Raw genomic sequence first — 17,822 nt, 5'->3', positions numbered from 1 at the left:
CTTTCCTTGGCGCTCGTGCTGTTCACTGCGTTGGTTTCCTAATGAACAAAAAGAGAGGAAACGCAGTCGGTAGGATTCGAACCTACGCTCCCAGAGGGAATCTGATTTCTAGTCAGACGCCTTAACCACTCGGCCACGACTGCTTATGGCTTCTCTTTCCTTGGCGCTCGTGCTGTTCACTGCGTTGGTTTCCTAATGAACAAAAAGAGAGGAAACGCAGTCGGTAGGATTCGAACCTACGCTCCCAGAGGGAATCTGATTTCTAGTCAGACGCCTTAACCACTTTTATTTATTTATTTTTTTTTTAAAAAAAGGAAATACCCCCTACACGGAGGTATCCCCCACCATTCACTCTTTTTCTCACTTTTACACTTTTCAATTCTTACATTTTCTTTTTTTCTTATCAACTGGACGAACACAAATACCCATGCCTTACCCGGGACTCGAACCCAGAACCCCTGGCGTTGCTGCGCGCTCTGCTAACCACTTCGCCACAGAGGTCGACGGCCACTTGTCCACGACTGCTTATGGCTTCTCTTTCCTTGGCGCTCTTGCTGTTCACTGCGTTGGTTTCCTAATGAACAAAAACAGAGGAAACGCAGTCGGTAGGATTCGAACCTACGCTCCCAGAGGGAATCTGATTTCTAGTCAGACGCCTTAACCACTCGGCCACGACTGCTTATGGCTTCTCTTTCCTTGGCGCTCGTGCTGTTCACTGCGTTGGTTTCCTAATGAACAAAAAGAGAGGAAACGCAGTCGGTAGGATTCGAACCTACGCTCCCAGAGGGAATCTGATTTCTAGTCAGACGCCTTAACCACTCGGCCACGACTGCTTATGGCTTCTCTTTCCTTGGCGCTCGTGCTGTTCACTGCGTTGGTTTCCTAATGAACAAAAAGAGAGGAAACGCAGTCGGTAGGATTCGAACCTACGCTCCCAGAGGGAATCTGATTTCTAGTCAGACGCCTTAACCACTCGGCCACGACTGCTTATGGCTTCTCTTTCCTTGGCGCTCGTGCTGTTCACTGCGTTGGTTTCCTAATGAACAAAAAGAGAGGAAACGCAGTCGGTAGGATTCGAACCTACGCTCCCAGAGGGAATCTGATTTCTAGTCAGACGCCTTAACCACTCGGCCACGACTGCTTATGGCTTGTCTTTCCTTGGCGCTCGTGCTGTTCACTGCGTTGGTTTCCTAATGAACAAAAAGAGAGGAAACGCAGTCGGTAGGATTCGAACCTACGCTCCCAGAGGGAATCTGATTTCTAGTCAGATGCCTTAACCACTCGGCCACGACTGCTTATGGCTTCTCTTTCCTTGGCGCTCGTGCTGTTCACTGCGTTGGTTTCCTAATGAACAAAAAGAGAGGAAACGCAGTCGGTAGGATTCGAACCTACGCTCCCAGAGGGAATCTGATTTCTAGTCAGACGCCTTAACCACTTTTTTTTTTTTTTTTTTTAAAAAAAGGAAATACCCCCTACACGGAGGTATCCCCCACCATTCACTCTTTTTCTCACTTTTACATTTTTCAATTCTTACATTTTCTTTCTTTCTTATCAACTGAACGAGCACAAATACCCATGCCTTACCCGGGACTCGAACCCAGAACCCCTGGCGTTGTAGCGCGCTCTGCTAACCACTTCGCCACAGAGGTCGACGGCTACTCGTCCACGACTGCTTATGGCTTCTCTTTCCTTGGCGCTCTTGCTGTTCACTGCGTTGGTTTCCTAATGAACAAAAAGAGAGGAAACGCAGTCGGTAGGATTCGAACCTACGCTCCCAGAGCGAATCTGATTTCTAGTCAGACGCCTTAACCACTCGGCCACGACTGCTTATGGCTTCTCTTTCCTTGGCGCTCTTGCTGTTCACTGCGTTGGTTTCCTAATGAACAAAAAGAGAGGAAACGCAGTCGGTAGGATTCGAACCTACGCTCCCAGAGGGAATCTGATTTCTAGTCAGACGCCTTAACCACTCGGCCACGACTGCTTATGGCTTGTCTTTCCTTGGCGCTCGTGCTGTTCACTGCGTTGGTTTCCTAATGAACAAAAAGAGAGGAAACGCAGTCGGTAGGATTCGAACCTACGCTCCCAGAGGGAATCTGATTTCTAGTCAGACGCCTTAACCACTCGGCCACGACTGCTTATGGCTTCTCTTTCCTTGGCGCTCGTGCTGTTCACTGCGTTGGTTTCCTAATGAACAAAAAGAGAGGAAACGCAGTCGGTAGGATTCGAACCTACGCTCCCAGAGGGAATCTGATTTCTAGTCAGACGCCTTAACCACTCGGCCACGACTGCTTATGGCTTCTCTTTCCTTGGCGCTCGTGCTGTTCACTGCGTTGGTTTCCTAATGAACAAAAAGAGAGGAAACGCAGTCGGTAGGATTCGAACCTACGCTCCCAGAGGGAATCTGATTTCTAGTCAGACGCCTTAACCACTTTTTTTTTTTTTTTTAAGTTTTATTTCACTATTCTGTTTACATCTATGGATTGTTTTCTTTCATGTATACATACAATTACATTACATCGAGATATTTACCAAAATATTGTGACAATCTGACATTTTGTTTTTTTGATTGTTTCCATCTAGATCTTTTAAGATACATTGTATATAGGGTAATATTTGGTTCAAACTTTTTGCTGTATATATAGTATATTGTATGTGCTATTAGCCACACAATGGCATTTTGTTTCTTCACAGGAAAATGTTTGAAGTCTGGTAATATACATATTTTCGCTTGAAAGCATTGTGGCGATATACGACATATTTTGGCAAGGCACATAATGAGAAAGGCCCAAATTTCTGAAATTCCTTTACATGTAGTGAGGCGATGTTCATTTGTATCCACCTCTCCACATTGTTTACACTCATTTGTTGGTAATCTTTTTATTTCATTTAGTCGAACATTTGTTGGAACTAGATCATGCACCAGGGTATACCACAAACTTCGTATGTCCGTGTCAAGGAACGGCTTGTGGAGATTTTGCCATACATTTGACCAAATAACATTAGGAAATTTTTTCTCTATTCGACTCTGCTGCAAGATAAGTTGTCGTTGAAAATGTTCATACAAATATTTTGACAGAGTATTCTCCTTCAAATCCATGGGAAACTCCACATAACTCCATTCTTGTACAAATATTCGTACATACATAGAATTCTTTGTTAGTCGAGACAAGTTGGGTGGATTGTGTGGTGGAAAAGTATCGGTAAATATACGCAACCACATTGATGTAATCGACCCTTCAGTTGAGTACAATTTATAATTTCTAGCTAAAAATAGCGACTTACATTTATTTTCAATATTCCATAGTTCTAGACCACCTGTCATTTGTGTTTGACACATGATCGAGAAAGGTACCCGAAAAAAATGTCCGTACCACATGAACCATCCCACAGCAGACTTTATTTGTCGGAGATATTGCTGTGTGATTGGCAACACTTGCGCGACATAATTTATTTTACTAAAAATAAAAGTGTGTAGGAACCAAACACGCTGAATTAAGTTGAGTTGTCTTCCTCTCATTTGATAGCACTGTAACCTGATTTCGCTTACTATTTTCGTCCAGTTTAGATCCAACATTCTGGATTCGTTACTATGATAAGTGATGCCTAATATTTTGAGTTCGTTCACATATTGTATCCCTATGTCCGGATTGTCTTGTTTCCAGTTGCCAACATGTAAAGCCTTTGATTTTGTCATGTTTACTTCCGCTCCGCTGGCAGAACAATACAAACACATTGCATTCAGTATATTTTGGAGCTGGTTCGTTGTTGTTACACAAGCTGATAAATCGTCTGCGAATGTAAACACTTGCGTTTCAAGGAAAGCACTCGCTGCCGGCGGGGCTCGGCACTGAATATATCGAAGTAGCGGGTCCAAGGTCAAAGCGAAGAGAATCATACTCAAGGGGCACCCCTGGCGAATGGATCTCGTCACGTGTATTGCAGGAGTCACGAATCCATTGATAAGAAGACGGGAAGTTGCCTTTCTATAGAAACTTTGCAAAACAGATATAAAGCCTTCACTGAAGCGATAGGCTCGAAGCACTTCAAACAAATATTGGTGAATTACAAGATCAAAAGCTTTTGTAAAGTCAAAGGATAGTATACAAGCTGATGTTTGTTGCATTTCATAATAAGACATGATATCACGTATACCCGCCACCGTTGAAAATATATTTTGAGTTTTACTGACACATGTTTGCCGTGAACTGAGTAAGGAAGATAATATAGGTTTCAGTCTATTAGCCAAAACTTTTGCCATAATCTTATAGTCACAATTTAACAAAGTAATGGGCCTAAAGTCAGTAACTTCACTCGGACGCGTTTTTTTGGCAATCAGTACAATTATACCTTCATTTTGAAGCACGCATTTGTTTCGAAATGCATCTTGTATTATCATGACCAATTCATGTTTTATAATATCAAAAAACCGTATATAAAATTGGTAGCCTATGCCATCGTTCCCAGGAGTGCGCTTAACGTTATAAGTACGCAGTGCCTCATACACCTCCTCGACGGTGACGTCACTGTCTAACAAAGTTCTGTCTTCGTCCGTTAAAAAATTATTTACCGATGTGAAAAATTGTTGTACAGCCAATTGATCTACTTCTTTACCAGTATACAAATTATTATAATACTTGTAAAACGCTTGTGATATACCTTGTTGGGTTCTAAGTGTATCTTCGCCGGAATCGACAATATTATTTATCAATAGAGCTCTCTTTTGTTTTTGTGTTTGTACATAGTGAAATAGAGAGGTTCGTTCATCTTGCAAAGATGACGCATGAGTAGCTCTTATCTTTATACCCTCCAAGTGATGCCGTTGCAACGTAAGGATTTGTGCTTTGTATTTTTGTATCTGTGGATAATGTTCGGTGACATCAGGTCGCATACATAACTCATGTAAACATTTGTAATAGAAGTTCAACATTAAGTTCCGGTCACGTGCACTCTCTTTCCCGAGCCATTGAAAATAGGATTTAATTCGAGGTTTTACGTATTTTACTCACCACGTATTGTAATCAGTATAGTGTTTTTGTTGCCGGCACCAATACTTCCATTTTTCTTCAAACATATCATTCACATTAGGTTGTTGAAGTAGAGCAGAGTTCATTTTCCAATAGGACGGACCCCAAACTAATTTAGATTCTTGTAGATTAATACTCATTCTGATTGCTATATGATCTGAAAAAGGTACCGGCAAAGCATCTATTGTCGTCACATATTTTATATTATGACCAAGTGTATAAAATCTGTCCAATCGCGAACCTGCTTTGTTATTGAAATAGGTAAACACTACGTCCTTTCGTTTTTCGGTCCAGATGTCCTTCAGCTGTAAGTCGTTGATTAAGGTCGTTAATGCTAAACTATTTTGAAACTTGCCTACACAATCACATGATCGCATCACTTGATTGAAATCACCACCTAGGATTATACACGAATCATTATTTGGAAGTAAGTATATTAGCTCATTCTGGTAAAATTGTTCCCTTGTCCATCTGTTTTGCTGTCCGGAGGGGGCGTAAATATTAACAAAAATATAACGTTGACTTTGAAAACTAATTCCCCTCCCATCGACTAATTTCTTTACATTTCGTATTTCTATACCACTTTTGATTAAAATTGCCGTCCCTCTCCAGCTTGTCCCCAAGTTTACAATAGCCTCGTACCCATGCAGGAAGTTAAAATCTACAATACAAACTTCCTGCAAGTATAAAATATCGATCGAGTGGATTCGGACAAAGTCCGCAAGCAATTTGCATTTCACTGGCGTAAAGATTCCATTTATATTTAGGGTACACAGTCGAGTGCTGTAATTCATGCACAATAAGATGTTATAAAAAACTGAATATAAGAATACCACATAAATGTGCATTTTTGGTGCTCAATTTCACGAAAGTAAGTATTTGTCCTAAGTGGTTTCAGAATGATAATAATCGTTCTTGTGCATGACACAATTTGCACTATTTTTTCTACCTGTTATTATATCGATATTCATGTTGTAACTCACTAACATGTAATATGGAACTTTATACTGTACACACTGGGAAAGTAACAAATTTATGTCTCGCACTACACCCGGAAATCATTCTCATCTCAAAAGATAAACAAACATTTCTCCTTACACTAACTACAACACTATCACACGCATCATTAATTTTCATGAGGAATTATCTTTTCACTAGCACTAACACTAGCACCTAGATTATTAACACTTTGGGACCGGGTAATTCGCACTGGGGAGGGAGAGAGGGGGCGTTGGTCATCAATCTTCTTGGTCGGTGGGTTGATTTCCGCATCCCTTTGAGAACTTTTCTTGCGCTTCTGCTTCTTCAACTGCTTCTGCTGTCCTTCCATGGATAGCTTCCTTCTGGTGGCATCCTTCAACGGGGCCCTTGAAACAGCAACAGGCTTCACATGACTTGGGACTTCATCTGGAGTCAGCTGGATATCAGAATTGTCATGCACATTCATCTGGTCTTCACACTTGATTTGGTGGACACCCTCTGGTAGATCTTCATGTAGTTCCATTTGTACAGTTTCTTCCCGTTCTACTTCATCAGCCCATAACAGTGAATTTTCCATGGTTTCGTCCGTCGCGTTGTTCCCCGAAATTGTTACCCCTGCAGGATCGTCTTTCGGTGCTTTCTCAGTTGACGCTGTTGGTACATCACCCTCTGTCTTCTGACTCAATGTCGTTCTGGTGGGTATTGGCAACACTGTGGGTCGAGAGTCCAATTGTGTTTCTTTGACAGTGAGTTGCGTTGGTGGTCGATTGACACGTTGTGCATAGGTGCTGGGTTCCTGGTTGTTCATAGATGTGCCCGCTTGGACTGCGGTTGAACTTGCTACGGTAGGAGTAGTGCGTCGTCGTCTTTGGGGACACATGGCTGCTGCGTGTGTCAATTCGTCACAGATCTTGCAAGACGGCTGCTGCCCATAATATGTGACAAAATATCTCGCACCTTGGATCGTGACGTAAGACGGTATTGACTGCTTCAATACCATCCTCAACACTTTTATGCCCGTGCGGGTACGATAGATATGTTCCTGCGAGTAAGTCTCGTCGTCGATAGACTCTATTTCTCCATATTTTATGAGTACCGCAGATAATGCCTCATCCGTAACTTCCATCGGGATGACATGTAGTCGCACCATTGTTGATATTCTGTCCGCCCATTCCAATCGTACATCATGATCACCATCCTCATCACGAAACACCAACATTCGTCCACACGTCCGTATTATTTGCTCACCTAACAGGTGTGATACCAGTTTAATGTATACACACTTACGAAAATGGTCAATTTCAATGCTTAGAACCTGGTCTTCGGTGAGAGCCAGCGTTTCACTAATCCAACGGTGTAAATTCACTGACGTGGGTCTCTTTTGAGCACTCGAAAAGGACAATTTTAACGTGTTAACACGACGTGTTTCCATTATACAACAGTCCGAATTACTTCTATTTGACTCGTAACTAATATTCCTTCCTACTCACCAGGACACGGCCTCGTTCGAACCAAGCTGCAAGCGCCACGCGAGACGATGTTGCTCGTACGGCTGCTTCCGCGAGACTGTGTCCACTCGGCCACGACTGCTTATGGCTTCTCTTTCCTTGGCGCTCGTGCTGTTCACTGCGTTGGTTTCCTAATGAACAAAAAGAGAGGAAACGCAGTCGGTAGGATTCGAACCTACGCTCCCAGAGGGAATCTGATTTCTAGTCAGACGCCTTAACCACTCGGCCACGACTGCTTATGGCTTGTCTTTCCTTGGCGCTCGTGCTGTTCACTGCGTTGGTTTCCTAATGAACAAAAAGAGAGGAAACGCAGTCGGTAGGATTCGAACCTACGCTCCCAGAGGGAATCTGATTTCTAGTCAGATGCCTTAACCACTCGGCCACGACTGCTTATGGCTTCTCTTTCCTTGGCGCTCGTGCTGTTCACTGCGTTGGTTTCCTAATGAACAAAAAGAGAGGAAACGCAGTCGGTAGGATTCGAACCTACGCTCCCAGAGGGAATCTGATTTCTAGTCAGACGCCTTAACCACTTTTTTTTTTTTTTTTTTTAAAAAAAGGAAATACCCCCTACACGGAGGTATCCCCCACCATTCACTCTTTTTCTCACTTTTACATTTTTCAATTCTTACATTTTCTTTCTTTCTTATCAACTGAACGAGCACAAATACCCATGCCTTACCCGGGACTCGAACCCAGAACCCCTGGCGTTGTAGCGCGCTCTGCTAACCACTTCGCCACAGAGGTCGACGGCTACTCGTCCACGACTGCTTATGGCTTCTCTTTCCTTGGCGCTCTTGCTGTTCACTGCGTTGGTTTCCTAATGAACAAAAAGAGAGGAAACGCAGTCGGTAGGATTCGAACCTACGCTCCCAGAGCGAATCTGATTTCTAGTCAGACGCCTTAACCACTCGGCCACGACTGCTTATGGCTTCTCTTTCCTTGGCGCTCTTGCTGTTCACTGCGTTGGTTTCCTAATGAACAAAAAGAGAGGAAACGCAGTCGGTAGGATTCGAACCTACGCTCCCAGAGGGAATCTGATTTCTAGTCAGACGCCTTAACCACTCGGCCACGACTGCTTATGGCTTGTCTTTCCTTGGCGCTCGTGCTGTTCACTGCGTTGGTTTCCTAATGAACAAAAAGAGAGGAAACGCAGTCGGTAGGATTCGAACCTACGCTCCCAGAGGGAATCTGATTTCTAGTCAGACGCCTTAACCACTCGGCCACGACTGCTTATGGCTTCTCTTTCCTTGGCGCTCGTGCTGTTCACTGCGTTGGTTTCCTAATGAACAAAAAGAGAGGAAACGCAGTCGGTAGGATTCGAACCTACGCTCCCAGAGGGAATCTGATTTCTAGTCAGACGCCTTAACCACTCGGCCACGACTGCTTATGGCTTCTCTTTCCTTGGCGCTCGTGCTGTTCACTGCGTTGGTTTCCTAATGAACAAAAAGAGAGGAAACGCAGTCGGTAGGATTCGAACCTACGCTCCCAGAGGGAATCTGATTTCTAGTCAGACGCCTTAACCACTTTTTTTTTTTTTTTAAGTTTTATTTCACTATTCTGTTTACATCTATGGATTGTTTTCTTTCATGTATACATACAATTACATTACATCGAGATATTTACCAAAATATTGTGACAATCTGACATTTTGTTTTTTTGATTGTTTCCATCTAGATCTTTTAAGATACATTGTATATAGGGTAATATTTGGTTCAAACTTTTTGCTGTATATATAGTATATTGTATGTGCTATTAGCCACACAATGGCATTTTGTTTCTTCACAGGAAAATGTTTGAAGTCTGGTAATATACATATTTTCGCTTGAAAGCATTGTGGCGATATACGACATATTTTGGCAAGGCACATAATGAGAAAGGCCCAAATTTCTGAAATTCCTTTACATGTAGTGAGGCGATGTTCATTTGTATCCACCTCTCCACATTGTTTACACTCATTTGTTGGTAATCTTTTTATTTCATTTAGTCGAACATTTGTTGGAACTAGATCATGCACCAGGGTATACCACAAACTTCGTATGTCCGTGTCAAGGAACGGCTTGTGGAGATTTTGCCATACATTTGACCAAATAACATTAGGAAATTTTTTCTCTATTCGACTCTGCTGCAAGATAAGTTGTCGTTGAAAATGTTCATACAAATATTTTGACAGAGTATTCTCCTTCAAATCCATGGGAAACTCCACATAACTCCATTCTTGTACAAATATTCGTACATACATAGAATTCTTTGTTAGTCGAGACAAGTTGGGTGGATTGTGTGGTGGAAAAGTATCGGTAAATATACGCAACCACATTGATGTAATCGACCCTTCAGTTGAGTACAATTTATAATTTCTAGCTAAAAATAGCGACTTACATTTATTTTCAATATTCCATAGTTCTAGACCACCTGTCATTTGTGTTTGACACATGATCGAGAAAGGTACCCGAAAAAAATGTCCGTACCACATGAACCATCCCACAGCAGACTTTATTTGTCGGAGATATTGCTGTGTGATTGGCAACACTTGCGCGACATAATTTATTTTACTAAAAATAAAAGTGTGTAGGAACCAAACACGCTGAATTAAGTTGAGTTGTCTTCCTCTCATTTGATAGCACTGTAACCTGATTTCGCTTACTATTTTCGTCCAGTTTAGATCCAACATTCTGGATTCGTTACTATGATAAGTGATGCCTAATATTTTGAGTTCGTTCACATATTGTATCCCTATGTCCGGATTGTCTTGTTTCCAGTTGCCAACATGTAAAGCCTTTGATTTTGTCATGTTTACTTCCGCTCCGCTGGCAGAACAATACAAACACATTGCATTCAGTATATTTTGGAGCTGGTTCGTTGTTGTTACACAAGCTGATAAATCGTCTGCGAATGTAAACACTTGCGTTTCAAGGAAAGCACTCGCTGCCGGCGGGGCTCGGCACTGAATATATCGAAGTAGCGGGTCCAAGGTCAAAGCGAAGAGAATCATACTCAAGGGGCACCCCTGGCGAATGGATCTCGTCACGTGTATTGCAGGAGTCACGAATCCATTGATAAGAAGACGGGAAGTTGCCTTTCTATAGAAACTTTGCAAAACAGATATAAAGCCTTCACTGAAGCGATAGGCTCGAAGCACTTCAAACAAATATTGGTGAATTACAAGATCAAAAGCTTTTGTAAAGTCAAAGGATAGTATACAAGCTGATGTTTGTTGCATTTCATAATAAGACATGATATCACGTATACCCGCCACCGTTGAAAATATATTTTGAGTTTTACTGACACATGTTTGCCGTGAACTGAGTAAGGAAGATAATATAGGTTTCAGTCTATTAGCCAAAACTTTTGCCATAATCTTATAGTCACAATTTAACAAAGTAATGGGCCTAAAGTCAGTAACTTCACTCGGACGCGTTTTTTTGGCAATCAGTACAATTATACCTTCATTTTGAAGCACGCATTTGTTTCGAAATGCATCTTGTATTATCATGACCAATTCATGTTTTATAATATCAAAAAACCGTATATAAAATTGGTAGCCTATGCCATCGTTCCCAGGAGTGCGCTTAACGTTATAAGTACGCAGTGCCTCATACACCTCCTCGACGGTGACGTCACTGTCTAACAAAGTTCTGTCTTCGTCCGTTAAAAAATTATTTACCGATGTGAAAAATTGTTGTACAGCCAATTGATCTACTTCTTTACCAGTATACAAATTATTATAATACTTGTAAAACGCTTGTGATATACCTTGTTGGGTTCTAAGTGTATCTTCGCCGGAATCGACAATATTATTTATCAATAGAGCTCTCTTTTGTTTTTGTGTTTGTACATAGTGAAATAGAGAGGTTCGTTCATCTTGCAAAGATGACGCATGAGTAGCTCTTATCTTTATACCCTCCAAGTGATGCCGTTGCAACGTAAGGATTTGTGCTTTGTATTTTTGTATCTGTGGATAATGTTCGGTGACATCAGGTCGCATACATAACTCATGTAAACATTTGTAATAGAAGTTCAACATTAAGTTCCGGTCACGTGCACTCTCTTTCCCGAGCCATTGAAAATAGGATTTAATTCGAGGTTTTACGTATTTTACTCACCACGTATTGTAATCAGTATAGTGTTTTTGTTGCCGGCACCAATACTTCCATTTTTCTTCAAACATATCATTCACATTAGGTTGTTGAAGTAGAGCAGAGTTCATTTTCCAATAGGACGGACCCCAAACTAATTTAGATTCTTGTAGATTAATACTCATTCTGATTGCTATATGATCTGAAAAAGGTACCGGCAAAGCATCTATTGTCGTCACATATTTTATATTATGACCAAGTGTATAAAATCTGTCCAATCGCGAACCTGCTTTGTTATTGAAATAGGTAAACACTACGTCCTTTCGTTTTTCGGTCCAGATGTCCTTCAGCTGTAAGTCGTTGATTAAGGTCGTTAATGCTAAACTATTTTGAAACTTGCCTACACAATCACATGATCGCATCACTTGATTGAAATCACCACCTAGGATTATACACGAATCATTATTTGGAAGTAAGTATATTAGCTCATTCTGGTAAAATTGTTCCCTTGTCCATCTGTTTTGCTGTCCGGAGGGGGCGTAAATATTAACAAAAATATAACGTTGACTTTGAAAACTAATTCCCCTCCCATCGACTAATTTCTTTACATTTCGTATTTCTATACCACTTTTGATTAAAATTGCCGTCCCTCTCCAGCTTGTCCCCAAGTTTACAATAGCCTCGTACCCATGCAGGAAGTTAAAATCTACAATACAAACTTCCTGCAAGTATAAAATATCGATCGAGTGGATTCGGACAAAGTCCGCAAGCAATTTGCATTTCACTGGCGTAAAGATTCCATTTATATTTAGGGTACACAGTCGAGTGCTGTAATTCATGCACAATAAGATGTTATAAAAAACTGAATATAAGAATACCACATAAATGTGCATTTTTGGTGCTCAATTTCACGAAAGTAAGTATTTGTCCTAAGTGGTTTCAGAATGATAATAATCGTTCTTGTGCATGACACAATTTGCACTATTTTTTCTACCTGTTATTATATCGATATTCATGTTGTAACTCACTAACATGTAATATGGAACTTTATACTGTACACACTGGGAAAGTAACAAATTTATGTCTCGCACTACACCCGGAAATCATTCTCATCTCAAAAGATAAACAAACATTTCTCCTTACACTAACTACAACACTATCACACGCATCATTAATTTTCATGAGGAATTATCTTTTCACTAGCACTAACACTAGCACCTAGATTATTAACACTTTGGGACCGGGTAATTCGCACTGGGGAGGGAGAGAGGGGGCGTTGGTCATCAATCTTCTTGGTCGGTGGGTTGATTTCCGCATCCCTTTGAGAACTTTTCTTGCGCTTCTGCTTCTTCAACTGCTTCTGCTGTCCTTCCATGGATAGCTTCCTTCTGGTGGCATCCTTCAACGGGGCCCTTGAAACAGCAACAGGCTTCACATGACTTGGGACTTCATCTGGAGTCAGCTGGATATCAGAATTGTCATGCACATTCATCTGGTCTTCACACTTGATTTGGTGGACACCCTCTGGTAGATCTTCATGTAGTTCCATTTGTACAGTTTCTTCCCGTTCTACTTCATCAGCCCATAACAGTGAATTTTCCATGGTTTCGTCCGTCGCGTTGTTCCCCGAAATTGTTACCCCTGCAGGATCGTCTTTCGGTGCTTTCTCAGTTGACGCTGTTGGTACATCACCCTCTGTCTTCTGACTCAATGTCGTTCTGGTGGGTATTGGCAACACTGTGGGTCGAGAGTCCAATTGTGTTTCTTTGACAGTGAGTTGCGTTGGTGGTCGATTGACACGTTGTGCATAGGTGCTGGGTTCCTGGTTGTTCATAGATGTGCCCGCTTGGACTGCGGTTGAACTTGCTACGGTAGGAGTAGTGCGTCGTCGTCTTTGGGGACACATGGCTGCTGCGTGTGTCAATTCGTCACAGATCTTGCAAGACGGCTGCTGCCCATAATATGTGACAAAATATCTCGCACCTTGGATCGTGACGTAAGACGGTATTGACTGCTTCAATACCATCCTCAACACTTTTATGCCCGTGCGGGTACGATAGATATGTTCCTGCGAGTAAGTCTCGTCGTCGATAGACTCTATTTCTCCATATTTTATGAGTACCGCAGATAATGCCTCATCCGTAACTTCCATCGGGATGACATGTAGTCGCACCATTGTTGATATTCTGTCCGCCCATTCCAATCGTACATCATGATCACCATCCTCATCACGAAACACCAACATTCGTCCACACGTCCGTATTATTTGCTCACCTAACAGGTGTGATACCAGTTTAATGTATACACACTTACGAAAATGGTCAATTTCAATGCTTAGAACCTGGTCTTCGGTGAGAGCCAGCGTTTCACTAATCCAACGGTGTAAATTCACTGACGTGGGTCTCTTTTGAGCACTCGAAAAGGACAATTTTAACGTGTTAACACGACATGTTTCCATTATACAACAGTCCGAATTACTTCTATTTGACTCGTAACTAATATTCCTTCCTACTCACCAGGACACGGCCTCGTTCGAACCAAGCTGCAAGCGCCACGCGAGACGATGTTGCTCGTACGGCTGCTTCCGCGAGACTGTGTCCACTCGGCCACGACTGCTTATGGCTTCTCTTTCCTTGGCGCTCGTGCTGTTCACTGCGTTGGTTTCCTAATGAACAAAAAGAGAGGAAACGCAGTCGGTAGGATTCGAACCTACGCTCCCAGAGGGAATCTGATTTCTAGTCAGACGCCTTAACCACTCCGCCACGACTGCTTATGTTTTCTCTTTCCTTGGCGCTCGTGCAGTTCACTGCGTTGGTTTCCTAATGAACAAAAAGAGAGGAAACGCAGTCGGTAGGATTCGAACCTACGCTCCCAGAGGGAATCTGATTTCTAGTCAGACGCCTTAACCATTCGTCCACGACTGCTTATGTCTTATCTTTCCTTGGCGCTCGTGCTGTTCACTGCGTTGGTTTCCTAATGAACAAAAAGAGAGGAAACGCAGTCGGTAGGATTCGAACCTACGCTCCCAGAGGGAATCTGATTTCTAGTCAGACGCCTTAACCACTCGGCCACGACTGCTTATGGCTTCTCTTTCCTTGGCGCTCGTGCTGTTCACTGCGTTGGTTTCCTAATGAACAAAAAGAGAGGAAACGCAGTCGGTAGGATTCGAACCTACGCTCCCAGAGGGAATCTGATTTCTAGTCAGACGCCTTAACCACTCGGCCACGACTGCTTATGGCTTCTCTTTCCTTGGCGCTCGTGCTGTTCACTGCGTTGGTTTCCTAATGAACAAAAAGAGAGGAAACGCAGTCGGTAGGATTCGAACCTACTCTCCCAGAGGGAATCTGCTTTCTAGTCAGACGCCTTAACCACTCGGCCACGACTGCTTATGGCTTCTCTTTCCTTGGCGCTCGTGCTGTTCACTGCGTTGGTTTCCTAATGAACGAAAAGAGAGGAAACGCAGTCGGTAGGATTCGAACCTACGCTCCCAGAGGGAATCTGATTTCTAGTCAGACGCCTTAACCACTCGGCCACGACTGCTTATGGCTTCTCTTTCCTTGGCGCTCGTGCTGTTCACTGCGTTGGTTTCCTAATGAACAAAAAGAGAGGAAACGCAGTTGGTAGGATTCGAACCTACGCTCCCAGAGGGAATCTGATTTCTAGTCAGACGCCTTAACCACTCGGCCACGACTGCTTATGGCTTCTTTTTCCTTGGCGCTCGTGCTGTTCACTGCGTTGGTTTCCTAATGAACAAAAAGAGAGGAAACGCAGTCGGTAGGATTCGAACCTACGCTCCCAGAGGGAATCTGATTTCTAGTCAGACGCCTTAACCACTCGGCCACGACTGCTTATAGCTTCTCTTTCCTTGGCGCTCGTGCTGTTCACTGCGTTGGTTTGCTAAAGAACAAAAAGAGAGGAAACGCAGTCGGTAGGATTCGAACCTACGCTCCCAGAGGGAATCTGATTTCTAGTCAGACGCCTTAACCACTCGGCCACGACTGCTTATGGCTTCTCTTTCCTTGGCGCTCGTGCTGTTCACTGCGTTGGTTTCCTAATGAACAAAAAGAGAGCAAACGCAGTCGGTAGGATTCGAACCTACGCTCCCAGAGGGAATTTGATTTCTAGTCAGACGTTTTAACCACTCGGCCACGACTGCTTATGGCTTCTCTTTCCTTGGCGCTCGTGCTGTTCACTGCGTTGGTTTCCTAATGAACAAAAAGAGAGGAAACGCAGTCGGTAGGATTCGAACCTACGCTCCCAGAGGGAATCTGATTTCTAGTCAGACGCCTTAACCACTCGGCCACGACTGCTTATGGCTTCTCTTTCCTTGGCGCTCGTGCTGTTCACTGCGTTGGTTTGCTAAAGAAGAAAAAGAGAGGAAACGCAGTCGGTAGGATTCGAACCTACGCTCCCAGAGGGAATCTGATTTCTAGTCAGACGCCTTAACCACTCGGCCACGACTGCTTATGGCTTCTCTTTCCTTGGCGCTCGTGCTGTTCACTGCGTTGGTTTCCTAATGAACAAAAAGAGAGGAAACGCAATCGGTAGGATTCGAACCTACGCTCCCAGAGGGAATCTGATTTCTAGTCAGACGCCTTAACCACTCGGCCACGACTGCTTATGGCTTCTCTTTCCTTGGCGCTCGTGCTGTTCACTGCGTTGGTTTCCTAATGAACATAAAGAGAGGAAACGCAGTCGGTAGGATTCGAACCTACGCTCCCAGAGGGAATCTGATTTCTAGTCAGACGCCTTAACCACTCGGCCACGACTGCTTATGGCTTCTCTTTCCTTGGCGCTCGTGCTGTTCACTGCGTTGGTTTGCTAAAGAACAAAAAGAGAGGAAACGCAGTCGGTAGGATTCGAACCTACGCTCCCAGAGGGAATCTGATTTCTATTCAGACGCCTTAACCACTTTTTTTTTTTTTTTTTTTTGTAGAAAGGAAATACCCCCTACACGGAGGTATCCCCCACCATTTACTCTTTTTCTCTCTTTTACACTTTTCAATTCTTACATTTTTCTTTGTTTCTTATCAACTGGACGAACACAAATACCCATGCCTTACCCGGGACTCGAACCCAGAACCCCTGGCGTTGTAGCGCGCTCTGCTAACCACTTCGCCACGGAGGTCGACACCACTCGGCCACGACTGCTTATGGTTTCTCTTTCCTTGGCGCTCGTTCTGTTCACTGCGTTGGTTTCCTAATGAACATAAAGAGAGGAAACGCAGTCGGTAGGATTCGAACCTATGCTCCCAGAGGGAATCTGATTTCTAGTCAGACGCCTTAACCACTCTGCCACGACTGCTTATGGCTTCTCTTTCCTTGGCGCTCGTGCTGTTCACTGCGTTGGTTTCCTAATGAACATAAAGAGAGGAAACGCAGTCGGTAGGATTCGAACCTACGCTCCCAGAGGGAATCTGATTTCTAGTCAGACGCCTTAACCACTTATTTTTTTTTTTTGTAGAAAGGAAATACCCCCTACACGGAGGTATCCCCCATCATTTACTCTTTTTCTCACTTTTACACTTTTCAATTCTTACATTTTTCTTTGTTTCTTATCAACTGGACGAACACAAATACCCATGCCTTACCCGGGACTCGAACCCAGAACCCCTGGCGTTGTAGCGCGCTCTGCTAACCACTTCGCCACGGAGGTCGACACCACTCGGCCACGACTGCTTATGGCTTCTCTTTCCTTGGCGCTCGTTCTGTTCACTGCGTTGGTTTCCTAATGAACATGAAGAGAGGAAACGCAGTGGGTAGGATTCGAACCTACGCTCCCAGAGGGAATCTGATTTCTAGTCAGACGCCTTAACCACTCGGCCACGACTGCTTATGGCTTCTCTTTCCTTGGCGCTCGTGCTGTTCACTGCGTTGGTTTCCTAATGAACAAAAAGAGATGAAACGCAGTTGGTAGGATTCGAACCTACGCTCACAGAGGGAATCTGATTTCTAGTCAGACGCCTTAACCAATTTTTTTTTTTTTTGTAGAAAGGAAATACCCCCTACACGGAGGTATCCCCCACCATTTACTCTTTTTCTCACTTTTACACTTTTCAATTCTTACATTTTTCTTTGTTTCTTATCAGCTGGACGAACACAAATACCCATGCCTTACCCGGGACTCGAACCCAGAACCCCTGGCGTTGTAGCGCGCTCTGCTAACCACTTCGCCACGGAGGTCGACACCACTCGGCCACGACTGCTTATGGCTTCTCTTTCCTTGGCGCTCGTTC

The 17,822-nt window shown here is 43.3% G+C and overlaps 32 non-coding genes across 32 annotated transcripts; all 32 read right to left on the bottom strand.

The window, feature by feature from the left end:
• Positions 1 to 61: 61 nt before the first annotated feature.
• TRNAS-AGA (transfer RNA serine (anticodon AGA)) lies at positions 62 to 143 on the bottom strand. The gene has a single exon. It is a non-coding gene; the product is annotated as a tRNA-Ser (tRNA).
• A 454-nt stretch (positions 144 to 597) lies between these two features.
• TRNAS-AGA (transfer RNA serine (anticodon AGA)) lies at positions 598 to 679 on the bottom strand. Its single transcript has one exon. It is a non-coding gene; the product is annotated as a tRNA-Ser (tRNA).
• Positions 680 to 751: 72 nt separating this feature from the next.
• On the bottom strand, positions 752 to 833 carry TRNAS-AGA (transfer RNA serine (anticodon AGA)). The gene has a single exon. It is a non-coding gene; the product is annotated as a tRNA-Ser (tRNA).
• Positions 834 to 905: 72 nt separating this feature from the next.
• Positions 906 to 987, bottom strand: TRNAS-AGA (transfer RNA serine (anticodon AGA)). The gene has a single exon. It is a non-coding gene; the product is annotated as a tRNA-Ser (tRNA).
• Positions 988 to 1,059: 72 nt separating this feature from the next.
• On the bottom strand, positions 1,060 to 1,141 carry TRNAS-AGA (transfer RNA serine (anticodon AGA)). Its single transcript has one exon. It is a non-coding gene; the product is annotated as a tRNA-Ser (tRNA).
• A 72-nt stretch (positions 1,142 to 1,213) lies between these two features.
• Positions 1,214 to 1,295, bottom strand: TRNAS-AGA (transfer RNA serine (anticodon AGA)). Its single transcript has one exon. It is a non-coding gene; the product is annotated as a tRNA-Ser (tRNA).
• Positions 1,296 to 1,745: 450 nt separating this feature from the next.
• On the bottom strand, positions 1,746 to 1,827 carry TRNAS-AGA (transfer RNA serine (anticodon AGA)). Its single transcript has one exon. It is a non-coding gene; the product is annotated as a tRNA-Ser (tRNA).
• A 72-nt stretch (positions 1,828 to 1,899) lies between these two features.
• On the bottom strand, positions 1,900 to 1,981 carry TRNAS-AGA (transfer RNA serine (anticodon AGA)). Its single transcript has one exon. It is a non-coding gene; the product is annotated as a tRNA-Ser (tRNA).
• A 72-nt stretch (positions 1,982 to 2,053) lies between these two features.
• TRNAS-AGA (transfer RNA serine (anticodon AGA)) lies at positions 2,054 to 2,135 on the bottom strand. Its single transcript has one exon. It is a non-coding gene; the product is annotated as a tRNA-Ser (tRNA).
• Positions 2,136 to 2,207: 72 nt separating this feature from the next.
• On the bottom strand, positions 2,208 to 2,289 carry TRNAS-AGA (transfer RNA serine (anticodon AGA)). Its single transcript has one exon. It is a non-coding gene; the product is annotated as a tRNA-Ser (tRNA).
• A 5,378-nt stretch (positions 2,290 to 7,667) lies between these two features.
• Positions 7,668 to 7,749, bottom strand: TRNAS-AGA (transfer RNA serine (anticodon AGA)). Its single transcript has one exon. It is a non-coding gene; the product is annotated as a tRNA-Ser (tRNA).
• Positions 7,750 to 7,821: 72 nt separating this feature from the next.
• Positions 7,822 to 7,903, bottom strand: TRNAS-AGA (transfer RNA serine (anticodon AGA)). Its single transcript has one exon. It is a non-coding gene; the product is annotated as a tRNA-Ser (tRNA).
• Positions 7,904 to 8,353: 450 nt separating this feature from the next.
• TRNAS-AGA (transfer RNA serine (anticodon AGA)) lies at positions 8,354 to 8,435 on the bottom strand. Its single transcript has one exon. It is a non-coding gene; the product is annotated as a tRNA-Ser (tRNA).
• Positions 8,436 to 8,507: 72 nt separating this feature from the next.
• Positions 8,508 to 8,589, bottom strand: TRNAS-AGA (transfer RNA serine (anticodon AGA)). The gene has a single exon. It is a non-coding gene; the product is annotated as a tRNA-Ser (tRNA).
• A 72-nt stretch (positions 8,590 to 8,661) lies between these two features.
• TRNAS-AGA (transfer RNA serine (anticodon AGA)) lies at positions 8,662 to 8,743 on the bottom strand. Its single transcript has one exon. It is a non-coding gene; the product is annotated as a tRNA-Ser (tRNA).
• Positions 8,744 to 8,815: 72 nt separating this feature from the next.
• On the bottom strand, positions 8,816 to 8,897 carry TRNAS-AGA (transfer RNA serine (anticodon AGA)). The gene has a single exon. It is a non-coding gene; the product is annotated as a tRNA-Ser (tRNA).
• A 5,377-nt stretch (positions 8,898 to 14,274) lies between these two features.
• On the bottom strand, positions 14,275 to 14,356 carry TRNAS-AGA (transfer RNA serine (anticodon AGA)). The gene has a single exon. It is a non-coding gene; the product is annotated as a tRNA-Ser (tRNA).
• A 72-nt stretch (positions 14,357 to 14,428) lies between these two features.
• Positions 14,429 to 14,510, bottom strand: TRNAS-AGA (transfer RNA serine (anticodon AGA)). Its single transcript has one exon. It is a non-coding gene; the product is annotated as a tRNA-Ser (tRNA).
• Positions 14,511 to 14,582: 72 nt separating this feature from the next.
• TRNAS-AGA (transfer RNA serine (anticodon AGA)) lies at positions 14,583 to 14,664 on the bottom strand. Its single transcript has one exon. It is a non-coding gene; the product is annotated as a tRNA-Ser (tRNA).
• A 72-nt stretch (positions 14,665 to 14,736) lies between these two features.
• TRNAS-AGA (transfer RNA serine (anticodon AGA)) lies at positions 14,737 to 14,818 on the bottom strand. Its single transcript has one exon. It is a non-coding gene; the product is annotated as a tRNA-Ser (tRNA).
• A 72-nt stretch (positions 14,819 to 14,890) lies between these two features.
• On the bottom strand, positions 14,891 to 14,972 carry TRNAS-AGA (transfer RNA serine (anticodon AGA)). Its single transcript has one exon. It is a non-coding gene; the product is annotated as a tRNA-Ser (tRNA).
• A 72-nt stretch (positions 14,973 to 15,044) lies between these two features.
• Positions 15,045 to 15,126, bottom strand: TRNAS-AGA (transfer RNA serine (anticodon AGA)). Its single transcript has one exon. It is a non-coding gene; the product is annotated as a tRNA-Ser (tRNA).
• A 72-nt stretch (positions 15,127 to 15,198) lies between these two features.
• TRNAS-AGA (transfer RNA serine (anticodon AGA)) lies at positions 15,199 to 15,280 on the bottom strand. Its single transcript has one exon. It is a non-coding gene; the product is annotated as a tRNA-Ser (tRNA).
• Positions 15,281 to 15,352: 72 nt separating this feature from the next.
• Positions 15,353 to 15,434, bottom strand: TRNAS-AGA (transfer RNA serine (anticodon AGA)). The gene has a single exon. It is a non-coding gene; the product is annotated as a tRNA-Ser (tRNA).
• A 72-nt stretch (positions 15,435 to 15,506) lies between these two features.
• Positions 15,507 to 15,588, bottom strand: TRNAS-AGA (transfer RNA serine (anticodon AGA)). Its single transcript has one exon. It is a non-coding gene; the product is annotated as a tRNA-Ser (tRNA).
• Positions 15,589 to 15,660: 72 nt separating this feature from the next.
• TRNAS-AGA (transfer RNA serine (anticodon AGA)) lies at positions 15,661 to 15,742 on the bottom strand. The gene has a single exon. It is a non-coding gene; the product is annotated as a tRNA-Ser (tRNA).
• Positions 15,743 to 15,814: 72 nt separating this feature from the next.
• On the bottom strand, positions 15,815 to 15,896 carry TRNAS-AGA (transfer RNA serine (anticodon AGA)). The gene has a single exon. It is a non-coding gene; the product is annotated as a tRNA-Ser (tRNA).
• A 72-nt stretch (positions 15,897 to 15,968) lies between these two features.
• On the bottom strand, positions 15,969 to 16,050 carry TRNAS-AGA (transfer RNA serine (anticodon AGA)). Its single transcript has one exon. It is a non-coding gene; the product is annotated as a tRNA-Ser (tRNA).
• Positions 16,051 to 16,122: 72 nt separating this feature from the next.
• On the bottom strand, positions 16,123 to 16,204 carry TRNAS-AGA (transfer RNA serine (anticodon AGA)). The gene has a single exon. It is a non-coding gene; the product is annotated as a tRNA-Ser (tRNA).
• A 72-nt stretch (positions 16,205 to 16,276) lies between these two features.
• On the bottom strand, positions 16,277 to 16,358 carry TRNAS-AGA (transfer RNA serine (anticodon AGA)). The gene has a single exon. It is a non-coding gene; the product is annotated as a tRNA-Ser (tRNA).
• A 451-nt stretch (positions 16,359 to 16,809) lies between these two features.
• Positions 16,810 to 16,891, bottom strand: TRNAS-AGA (transfer RNA serine (anticodon AGA)). The gene has a single exon. It is a non-coding gene; the product is annotated as a tRNA-Ser (tRNA).
• Positions 16,892 to 17,337: 446 nt separating this feature from the next.
• On the bottom strand, positions 17,338 to 17,419 carry TRNAS-AGA (transfer RNA serine (anticodon AGA)). The gene has a single exon. It is a non-coding gene; the product is annotated as a tRNA-Ser (tRNA).
• Between the last annotated feature and the right edge of the window lie 403 nt (positions 17,420 to 17,822).

Source organism: Lepisma saccharinum, chromosome 16, assembly GCF_977018435.1.
Source record: "Lepisma saccharinum chromosome 16, izLepSacc3.1, whole genome shotgun sequence".
Lineage (NCBI taxonomy): Eukaryota > Metazoa > Arthropoda > Insecta > Zygentoma > Lepismatidae > Lepisma > Lepisma saccharinum.
The sequence above is the reverse complement of the archived record's forward strand: the minus strand, read 5'-3'. Positions and strand labels throughout refer to the sequence as shown.